The 12,421-nt window shown below is 50.0% G+C and overlaps 1 long non-coding RNA gene across 1 annotated transcript in view; it reads right to left on the bottom strand.

Moving 5' to 3' along the window:
- Window positions 1-11,395, bottom strand: part of LOC144736186 (uncharacterized) — a 31,138-nt gene extending 19,743 nt beyond the window's left edge. Inside the window, exon 1 of the long non-coding RNA XR_013588725.1 lies at window positions 11,332-11,395. This is a non-coding gene — a long non-coding RNA (uncharacterized LOC144736186). The remainder of the gene's footprint in view (window positions 1-11,331) is intronic.
- Window positions 11,396-12,421: the final 1,026 nt, after the last annotated feature.

Raw genomic sequence — 12,421 nt, 5'->3', positions numbered from 1 at the left:
TCTTGGCGGCGGTACGCACAGCAAGATGGACCGATGCGGAGGCTTTGGAGGTGTTGCCGACTCTCCTGGACGACGAATCTGTCCGATTCTTCCGTTCCATAACGACCGATAAGAAGGCAACTTTATGTGGTGTTTTTCAAGAAATGGCCGATGCTTATGAGCCACCAGATGATGCGCATCGGCGATTCGCTCAACGACAACGAGCACCAGAGGAGTCGCCCGTGGCGTTCAGGGGTGCGGTGCTGGAGCTGGCCATGGCAGCTTATCCTGAGACGCCACAGGACCTGCTCGAGCCTCTCATATTAGGGAAAATGTTGGAGCTGTCTCGGGATCTAGGGATCCCCATGCCTGTGTGTGGGCATGAGAAGCTAACTTCCCGGACGGCTGCTAAGTGTCTCGATGCGCAATTCAACCTCCGTCGCTGGAAACAAGTGACGGCGTGGACGGGGGGGCCCGTCAAAGAAGGGGATGCGCTGGGGTGGAACCCTGCGCAGGCTGTCTATGTTCCGGATGACCGGGGCCCTCAACAACTGACGGCCGCCTCCGCTCCATGGACGGGACGCGGCGGGCCGAGACCGCGCGCGGCGCTACCAGAACGGGGCCGTCAGGAGGCGAGGCCTGCGCTTCGGCGCAACGAGGCCGAATGTTTCCGCTGCGGGCGTAGGGGCCACTACGCCAGAGACTGCTGGGCCCGCTTCCCGGCTCCGCCGCAGCAGGAGGCCTCGGCACCGGTCAAGTCGGCTAAAGATCCTCCGAAACAGACAGGCCGGCCGTGACATTGCGGGGGACGAGGGGCCCTGCTCGGAGGACGCCTGCCAGGTCTGCGGGACCTTCGAGCCCTGCAGCCCTTCCGACCCAGCTGCGGGCACGGTCACAGGACAAGCCCAAGACTAACTCTTTAGGGACACGGGACGTCGGTGGACTTCCAGCTGCGACAGGGGGATTACCCCCTGTCATTCCTCGACTTTCATCGCGTTCCCGTTCTGCGAGTGGGCCGCCGACCGTCCGGGACGGGCCGGCGACCCGCACACGTTCCAAATCGCTTACGTTTCGTTGATTGTTGCTGTCTTGTTATTTTTTTTCTTACAGTTGTATTTATTGCATGCTTTTTGTACGTTCGTTGATGTTAATTGCGTTGTTGTTGTTGTTCTTGCTGTTACATTGTATGCTTAGTGTCCTTTAGGGGGGGAAGCTCGGTTCGCCGCATTACGATTTGCTATTGGTCAGCCGAGGTCGGCTGGGATTTTTCTACGGGGGAGGGTGGTGTAATGCGGGCGTAAGCGACCTTCCGGATGTGACGTCACGGGGGGTGGAGTCATGTGACGTGGGTGGAAGGTTCGGGTCCTTAAGCGGGTAAACCGGAAGGGGAAGTCAGTCGGGGTGTGAGCGGAAAAGAGTGAGGCCACGCGGGCGGGTGAGAAGAGGGGGGGGCACCGACGGCTATCGGGAGCCAACCCCGAAGACAAGAGGAAGCTGCGGAGTGGTGTGCAGCTGCAGAGGAGACAGCCAGAAGGGCTGCGTGTTAGAGGCAGCGGTGTGGCTGCCAGGAGGAGCTGCGGAGAGAGAGAGAGACAGCACGAGGCTGTCAGGGCTGCGGAAGGAGAGAGGGAGACAGCACGAGGCTGTCAGAGCTGTGGAGAGAGAGGAGTTGCAGCGAGTACAGCCAAGGGGGGCTGTGTGAGAGAAACAGCAGCGGGGCTGCTGTTGTGGATCGGGCCGACATTGGAGTCAGCACCGTGGAGAAGCTACAGAGTAAAGACAGCCGTGTGGGTGTACAGCACGAACCGAATAAAGGACACTGAGCCAGACATCGTGGTCCAGTCGTTTATTACACATGCACAAATTTAACTTAAAATGGCCATTGAGGGTTAGGGAATCCAAGTTGAATATTAAGTTCCCTGCAGTGCAAGCCAGCTCTCTAGTCGTGTCATCAAACAGCCCCTTCAAATCTTTAATAATAAAATAGACTTACTCCAGGAAATCCACACTGAGTCACAGTCGGGTCCTGAATTGTTTTTTTTTTAAGTTTTCGACGAATTAATGATGAGTTCTTACACAAGTGGGGGAAACCGGAGAACCCGGAGAAAACCCATGCGTGCGAGGGTGAAACACTCTATCCCTGTACAGGTGAAGATGGCGATTAGTCCACTTGCTCTACTGCCTTCTCCTGGCGAGTCAGGTTATGGCACCTCGACGCCCACGGGAAGGTGATTTGCCAACATCATTGTGCGGTGATTCACCAACCCTCGCTACCTTCCACAGTGCTGGATTAGAGACGTGCGCTACCAACACCAGGCGAATGATAACAATAATAACTTTCTACTTCTAACTTGATAACAATAGGCGAAAAATAACAACAGGCAAATGATAACGACAGGCGAACAGTAATTATTATTTCCACTTAGAACTTGATAACAATAATTATTTCTACTTTTAACGAAATAACAATTATTTCTACTTATAACGTGATTACAATAATAATAACTATTTCTACTTTTAACTTAATAACAGGCGAATGATAACAGGCAAATTAAAAAAAACAGGCACCACATCTACGCCTATACATAAGGAACGAAACAGGTGAATGTCTCCACAAATCTGGCTGTTGCCTGATGAATCTAGTTGTAATTACTGGCGAAACGTCGTACTCAGATTGTAAATGTTGTGGCTTGACTCTCCAACACACCGTGAGCTGTACTAGTTACAAATTGGCATGTTCTGCGTACGTGACAACCCTTACTAGTTGGCTGTGTCGGGTGGTGGTGGGTTTTAACGACACATTTATATATTTACGCGATCTAACCCAAAAAAGAAACCTCTATTATGGATGATATTGGTCGCGAAAGTCTACGTGTTAAACAAACCCGAAGGAATCAGAGGAAAATCGACGTGACCACGGGAGAAGATGCAAACTCCAAAAATACAGACATCAGGGTTGGGGTCAAAAATACGATTTCCAATAAACCAGTTTAACACGTCGACTTTCGCGAGGGAGTTTGCATCTCGCCACTGTGGCGCCTCATTCTCTGACTCACCCACCCACTAAACTACGAAAGCCACCCACACACTCACTCACCCACTCACCCTGCCACCCACTCAACTGCTAACTCACTCGCTCAAGCACACACACAGCCACTCAAGAACATACCTGTGCACCCACCTACACACCCACTCATTAACTCAACGACCCACCCACCAACCCACTCACTCACTCACTCTAGACTCCACTCACCCACCCACTCACCTATTCACTCCCCCACTCACACACCCACCCATCCACCCACCCACTCACCCACCCATCCACCCACCCACTCTCTAACTCACACACTCACTCACCCACCAACCCAACCACCCACTCAATCAATTACCCACCAACCACTCACCCACCCAATAAACGAAAACTGAACTATTTCTCATTGTACCAGCTAAGGCCCACAGAGCTATATAGATCTTTTTCAAAAGCGACCTTGTTACAAATTACAGGTAAACAAAGTGGCTTATCACATATACATTTATTGCAGCCAAATCCTCTGAATGCAAGTTTATTCTCAATGCAGAGGTAAAACCCCGATGACCCGGAGAAAAATCCACGTGACCACAGGGAGAAGATGTAAACTCGAAATATACAGGCGGCAGGGTCGGGATCAATTCCATGACCTCCTGTATACTATGCAAGGTAGCTAACATCTCACTACCGTGGTGCCCCATTCTCTGACTCACTCACCCACCCACTCGCACACTAACTTCCCCACTCAACCTCCTACACTAACTTACTCACCCACCTACCAGCCACTCACCCAAACACCCACCCATTCACCTACTGGCTCGCACCACTTACTCAAATACCCATCCACTCACACAATGACCCAGCCACTGACTCGAACACCCACCAGCTTACCCACCCAACCCCCATTCAACCACCCAACCACCAACCCACCCATTCACTCACTCACCCACGAAACAAAAACTAAACTGTTATTATTTTACCAGGTAAGGCCCACAGGGCTATATAGATCTTTTTCAAAAGCGACCTTGTTACAAATGACAGGTTAACTAAGTGGCTTATCACATACACATGCATTGCAGCCAAATCCTCTGAATGAAAGTTTATTCTCAATGCAGAGCGAAAACTCAGTGGACCTGGAAAAAAAATCACACGACCACGAGGAGAACAAGCACAATCAAATATACTTGCGACAGGGTCGGGATCGAATCGACAACCTCCTGTATACTAGGTGAGGAAGTTACCATCTCACCACCGTGGCACTCCATTCTCTGACTCACTCACTCAAACACCCACCCATTCACCTATTCACGCACACCACTTACTCAAATACCCACCCCTCTCACTCAATAACCCATCCACTCACTCATGAACCCACTGAAGCACTCACCCATACAAAAACCCACTCACCCACTCACTTACCGACTCACTCACCCATGAAATCGCACACCCATCTTCTCAACCACTCAGCCAGCCACCCACTCAATCTCGTACCCACTAACTCTCTCACTTCCTCACCAACCTACCAACCCACCAGCGACGTGCGGTCAGGGAAGGCAGAGCCTCACCTGTCATACTCCAATGACAATAGTTGTTATGAAAAGTAAAAAAAAGAGAATAATAAAAGAAAAATTAAGATTTTTCCACTGATCTGTGTTATAAATGTCATTTATGTATGATTCCAATCATTTTTATAGTCAAAATCGCCAAATTTGCGGAGCTCCGCTGCAAATACAGGAAGAGACGAGAGGTGAGGCAGCGACGAGCTCAGCCTCCCCTGATTACGCAACCCCTCAGTAACTGGATGGAGCGCGCGCAATAAGCGCGTGCCTGTTACTATCACAGTATGTCACCAATGTAATGTTTGTAGACCCCTTCATTTCATGTCCTCGCCTTCCATACTCCAGGTAACATATTTCACGTATGTGTATAAAGATATTTAGGCTCGCTGGTCTCGTCATGAAACTGCAATGAAAAAGCACCAGGGGAGGCAGCCATCACATTTGCCTCACTGAGGGTGATGCGTCTAACACGCCCCCCTCCGTGAGGCCACGTCCCCCTCAGTGTGTGAATCTGGCTCTGACACAAGCCAGTGCCTCCCCAGCCATTGACCTCACCACACGTCACTGCAACCCACCCACCCACACCCTCACTCAACCACCCACCCAGTCGATCATCCACCCACTAACACTCACCCACCCAACAACTCACTAACCCACCCAGCACTCACTCACCGAGCCAGTCAATCTCTAACCCACCAACTCACTTTTAAACTGACTCTCTCAACTACAACTCACCCAATTCACTAACCCACTCACTTAATTTATAACCCACCCACTACCCACGTAACCTCCTACCCACACTCACTCATCCACAAACCCACTCACCCCCTCACTCATCCATCCACTCACATACTCACCTACTCACCCAGTCACATACACATCCACTCACCATGCCACCCACTCAATTTCTAACCCACCCATTCGCCCAACCACTCTCTCAGCAACTCACCCACTAACCACGTAATTATTCACCCACCCACCCATCACTCAACCACCCAATAATTCAACCACCAAAACATTCCACCACCCACTAACTCAACCACCCACTACCACCCACTAACTCAACCACCGAGCCACTCACACTCACCCACTCACCCACTCACCCACCCACCCATCCACTCACCCGCCCACTCACCAACACACTAAACTAAATCTAAATTGTGGTTATTTTACCAGGTAAGGCCGACAGAGCTAAACATCTTTTTCAGAAATTACCTGGTTAAAAGTTATAGGTCAACGAAGTGGCTTATGACATGTATTGCAGCCAAATCCTATAAATTCTTGTTGATTTTAAATGTGGAGGGAAATATACAGGTGTCAGGGTCGGGATCAAACCCACAACCTTCTGCATACCAGGCGAAGTAGTTAACATCTCGCCACCGTGGTGCCTCACTCTCCGACTCACCCACCCACTAGCACACGAACTCACCTCCCATATTCACACACCCATCTACCCAAAAACTCAACCACCCGCACATTCACGCAACAATCCACTAACCCACCCACTCACTTATTCACCCACCCACTAAACCATGCACTTATCCACTCACCTATTCATCCACCCACTCACACACCCATTAAGCAACCCACCCACTTACCCTGCCACCCACTCAATCTCTAACCGACTCACTCACCCAGCCACGCAATCTCGAACCCACCAATTCACTAATCCTCTCACCAACTCACCAACCCACCTCTCACCCACTCCCACACCCACTCACGCGCTGACCCACCCACTCACTCACCTCAACCATTCACAAACCCACCCACCCACTCATTCACCCAACCAACCACCACCCACTCAATCTCTAAACCCATTCACCCACCCACCCACCCACCCACTCAGCCACCCACTAACTCACCCAATCAATCTCTAACCCACTCACCTACCCACCCACCCACCCACTCACCCAGCCACTCACCCAACCACTCGTCTATTCACTCCCAAACAACACACCCACTCACGTCACCCATGGCTTACCCTATCACCCACAATCTCTAACACACTCACTCACCTACTTCCTCAATCACTGACCCACACTCACAGACCCACCCAGTTAATCACCCACTCTATATGTAGTCCTTACCTCTTCTGGTAATGTGAGATATTCTTTTACCAACTAAGGCCCACTGAGCTATAAAGATTGTTTTCAGAAGCATCCTCGCCACAAATGATAGTTCAACAAAGTCGCTGTATACATTTATTGCACCCAATTCCTCTTATTACATGTTTCTAAATGTGGAGTGAAATATACAGGCGTCAGGGTCGGGATCGAACCCACAACATTCTGCATAGTAGGCGAGGTAGTTAACATCTTGCCACCGTGGCGTTCAATTCTTTGACTCACCCACTCAACTACTAAAGCCACCCACTAACCGACTCACAAACCCACTCACCCTGCCACGCACTCAATTTCTAACCCACTCACTAAGCCACTCATCCACGCACCCACCTGTACATGCACTCACTAACTCACTCACCCAACAACCCACCCATTAACTCACCCACCCACTCCCTGACCAACTCACGCACCAACCCACCCACTCACACTGTGACCTACTCCATATCGAACCCAACAACTCACTCACCCAGCCCCTCACCTACTAACCTAACCACCCACCAACTCACTCACCCACATACGCACTCAAATACCCACTCACCCAACTGTAAACACATTTTTTTTTACAAGGTAAGGCCCACAGAGCTATACAGATCTTATTCAGAAGCAACGTGGCCACAAAAAACCCAGAGGCCTCGGAGAAAAATCCATGAACCACGAGGAGAACATGCAAACTCCAAATATACAGGCATCAAGATCGAGACCGAACCCACAACCTCCTGTACAAAAGGTAAGGTAGTTAACATCTCGCCACCATGGGGCTCCACTCTCTGACTCGCAGCCACCCACTCACCTACCCATTCAGCCACATACCCATTCAGCCACATACCCATTCAGCCACCTACCCATTCAGCCACATACCCATTCAGCCACATACCCATTCAGCCACATACCCATTCAAAGACCCACACACCTTGCTAACCACTTACCTACGCACCCACCTACACACCCACTCACTGACTCACTCAACAATTCATTCACCCATCCACTCACCATTTCAGTCCCCCAATCATACACCCACTATCCACCCACTCCATCTCTAACTCACACACTCACCAGTCCACCCACTCACCCAGCCACTTACCTACTCACCAACTCCCTTCCACCTACTCGACCTGCAACAGACCTACCGACCCAACGAGCCCCCTAAACTAAACTACTTTATATTTCACCAGGTAAGGCCCATTGAGCTATATAGATCCTTTTCAGAATAGACCTGTGAACAAATTATAGATAAACGAAGTGGCTTATCACATAGACATTTATTGCAGCCAAATCCTCTAAACGCATGTTGATTCTAAATGCAGTAGGGAAAACCCGGAGGACCTGCAGCAAAATCCACGCGACCATGTGTAGAACATGCAAACTCCAAATATACAGGCGACAGGGTCAGGATCGAATCCACAACCTCCTGTATACCAGGCGAGGCAGTGCACGTCTCACCACCTTGATGCCTCACTCTCTGACTCACCCATCCAATCACTCACACGCTAACGTACCCACTCAACCTCCCACATCAACTCACCCACCCACTCGCTGACCCCACTCAGTCAACAACTCACCCACCCACCCAACCACTCACTCCGTTAACCACTTTCTCACCCACCCACTCACCCTACGACCACTCACCAAGCTACACACTCACCTACCAACACACCATTCACTTGCTCACCCACCTACTTACTCACCCAACCACTAACTGACCAACTCACCCACCCACAAACTCACGAACAAAAAACACACCCACTCAACCCATCGCTCACCCAACCCCTCACTCACCCACTTACTGAATCACCCACCCACCCACTCACCCAACCACCCACTCACCCAACCACCCACTCAATCTCTAAACCACACACAAACCCTGCTACTGACTCAATCTCTTAACCAAAGCTCATAAACCCACCCATCCACTCACTCACCCAGTGACTAACCCACTCACTCGATTTCTAACCCATCCATTCACGCACTACCCACCTAACCTCCTACCCACACACACTCACCCACCCACACATCCATGCACCCACTCACTCAACCATCCACTCACTAACTCACCCAGCCGTGCACCTACTCACTCACCCACTTTCAGATCCACTCACCCTGCCACCTACTCAATTTATAACCCACCTACTCTCACCCACCCACCCAGCCAACCACCCGCCTACTCCCTCAGCCACTCAGCTACTCACCCACTACCACCGTAATTATTGACCCACCCACTAATTTAATCACCTACTAACGTAACAACCCACAAACTCAACCACTGAGTTACTCGAACTTACCCACTCACAAAGCCACCCACTAAATCTCAAACCCACACTGATGCACTCACCCACCCACCCACTCACCAACACCCTTAACTAAAAAAAAAAAATTCCCCAGGTAAGGCCCACTGAGCTATATAGATTGTTTTGAGAAGCAGGGTTTGGATCGAACCTACGAACTTAAAAATACCAGGCAAGATAGTTAACAATTTGCCAACATGGCACTCCACTCTCTGACTCTCCCACCCAAGATAACACACACTCAAACACCCACCCACTAACTCAACCATCCATTCATTCAACCACCGAGCCAAGCACGCACTCACCCACTCACCAAGCCACCCACTCAATCTATAGCCCACACTCACTCACCCCACCACTGACCTACTACCCATCAAACTATTCTTAGGTTTTTTTCGGTAAAGTCACGTGGGTAAAAAAAATGTAAATTAATAAAAGTAAAATAAAACACCCATCAAACATCGCACTCACTCATCCACTCACCCACCCAGCCACTCCTCTGCACACTAAATGAAAATTACGCTTTTTTATTTTACCAGGTAAGGCACTCAGCTATATAGATATTTTTCAAAAACCATTTGACCACAAATATTCAACTCAATTAAGTGGCTTTTCACGTATAAAGTTATAGCAGCCAAATTCTATAATTGCATGTTTTTAAATGTGGAGGGAGAACCCGGAGCACCTGGAGAAAATTCCACGCGACCATGGGGAGAACATGCAAATATACAGGTGTCAGGGTCGGGATCGACCTCACGACCTCCTGTATAAAAGGCGAGGTAGTTAACAGCTCGCCACCACGGCACTCCACCCACTCACCCATTCAAAACCACCCACCAACCCACTCACAAACCCACTCACCCTGCCACCCACTCAATCTCTAATCCACTCACTCAACAATTTACTCACCCACTCACCTACTCAACTAATCACACCCCCACTCACACACCCACCCATTAACCCACTCAATCTCTAACCTACCCACCAAATCACTCAATAACCCACCTACCCACTCACCCACCCAATAAACTAAATTAAACAATATTTTTTTTATTTTACCAGAAAAGGTTCAGATCAGAGGTACGGGTACCCATTCCCTACCCGTACCCGTACCCTACCCAAAATGAGTGACAAACGGTTACTCACCAGTGACTCACGGCCTATCCGTACCCGTACCCGGCCGCCCAGGGTCGCAAACGGTTACCCGTACCGTACCCGGCCGGGTACGGGTAGCCGGGTATCGGGTAGGGTACGGGTATCGGGTACCCGGTTGCGACCTCTGGTTCAGATAACTAAATTAATATTTTTCAGAAGTGACCTGGTTACAAATGATAGGTTAACGAAGTGGATTATCATGGAGACATTTATTGCAGCCACATCCTCTAAATGAATGTTGATTTTAAATATGGAGAGAAAACCGGGAGGACCCGGAGAAAAATCCACACGACCACAGGGAGAACATGCCAACTCCAAATATACAGGTGGAAGGGATGGGATCTAATTCACAAAATCCTGTATACTAGGCGAGGTAGTTAACATCTCGCCACCGTGGTGCCTCACTCTTTGATTCACCCACGCACCCAATCACACACTAACAACTCACCTGCTCAACCTTCGATATTCACTCACCCACCCACTAACTGACTCACCCACCCACTCACCCAACAATCTACTCACCCGCCCACTAAGCTATTCACTCAACCCCTCACTCACCCACTCCCCCACACAATATCGCACTGACCTACCCACGCACTCACTCACACAGTCATTCACTAATTCACCCGCCCACCACCCACTCACCTATTCACCCACCTACTCAACCATCCACCCACTCATGCTCCCATACACTCACTTACTTATCCAGGCACTCACCTACTCACCCACCGACTTAATCACCCATTAAGCCACTCACCCACTCACCCTCCCAATCACCTAGTTACCCACCCACTCAATCTCTAACCCACCAATTTTCTCATCCACTCACCAACCCACCTCTAACCCACTCCCTCACCTAATAAATAACTTCAAACCATTCACTCACCCACCCACCCACTAATTCACACAATCTCCCACCACCCACTCAATCTCTAACCCACACCCACCTACTCACTCACCCAACGACTCACTCAACAATCCACTCCTTTCCATTCAACACACCCACTTCTCTAACACACTCACTCACCTACTCCCTCAACCACTGACCCACCGACTCACCCACCGACTCACCCACCGACTCACCCACCGACTCACCCACCGACTCACCCACCGACTCACCCACCGACTCACCCACCGACTCACCCACCGACTCACCCACCGACTCACTCACACACCCACTCAGTTAATCACTGTGTAGTCCTCACCTCTTCCAGTATTGTGAGATATTCTTCCTCCAGCGGTATCTTCACGACAACGCCCTGGGGGGTGATCAAGCCTCTCAACGAGTCGGGCGAGCGGGGCAACAGCCTGGTCATGTTGGGTTCATAGCGCAGTGCGGCACACACATACACACAAGCAGACCACACACATATGAACACAATAACAACAGTGGGAGCCACTCACGCGATAGGGATGGACCGCATGGTCCACTCCAGCTCGATGTACGGCTTGCCCGGATACAATGTTAACTACCTCGTCTGGTATACAGGAGGTTGTCGGTTAGATCCCAACCCTGACACCTGTATATTTGGAGTTTGCATGTTCTCTCCGTGGTCAAGTGGATGTTTATTCTGGTCCCTACACATTTAGAAACAGGCGTTTAGAGTAGTTGGCTGCTATAAATTTCCACATAAGGCACGTTGTTGACCTATCATTTGTGGCCAGGTCACTTCTAAAAAAAGAGTTATGTTACTCAGTAAGATGGTTGAGACACAGGTGATGAGTCTGTGTGTAAGGGGTTGAGTGAGTGAGCGGTTTAATTCATGATTGAGTGACTGATTGGTTGAGTGAGTGGCTGGGTGAGTGAGTGAGTGAATAGTTGAGTGAGTGGCTGAATGAGTGATTTATGGAACGATTGGTTCAGTGAGCGAGCGGGTGGTTGAGTGAGCGAGTGAGTGGTTCAGTGAGTGAGTGGTTGAGTGAATTAGTGAGTGGTTGAATGAGTATTTGAATGAGTGAGTGTTTGAACCAATGAGTGAGTGTTTGAGTGCATGAGTGTGTGGTTGAGTGAGTGGTTGAGTTAATGACTGAGTGAGTGATTGATTGAGTGGTTGAGTAAGTGGATGGTTGAGTGAATGGTTGAGTGAGTGTTTGAGTGAATGAGTAGTTGAGTGAGTGGTTTAAGTTAGTGGATGAGTGAGTGAGTGGTTGTATGAGTGGCTGAGTGAGTGAGTGGTTGTATGAGTGGCTGAGTGAGTGAGTGAGCGAGTGGATGAGTGAGTGGCTGGCGCGCAGCTTGCCTGCGTTGTCCAGAGTGTCCCGCTGGTGCCGCCCCACTGTGTTGCTGCGCTCCGC

This window comes from Lampetra planeri, chromosome 59, assembly GCF_965212315.1.
Source record: "Lampetra planeri chromosome 59, kcLamPlan1.2.h2, whole genome shotgun sequence".
Lineage (NCBI taxonomy): Eukaryota > Metazoa > Chordata > Hyperoartia > Petromyzontiformes > Petromyzontidae > Lampetra > Lampetra planeri.
This window is presented reverse-complemented; position numbering and strand designations above follow the sequence as displayed.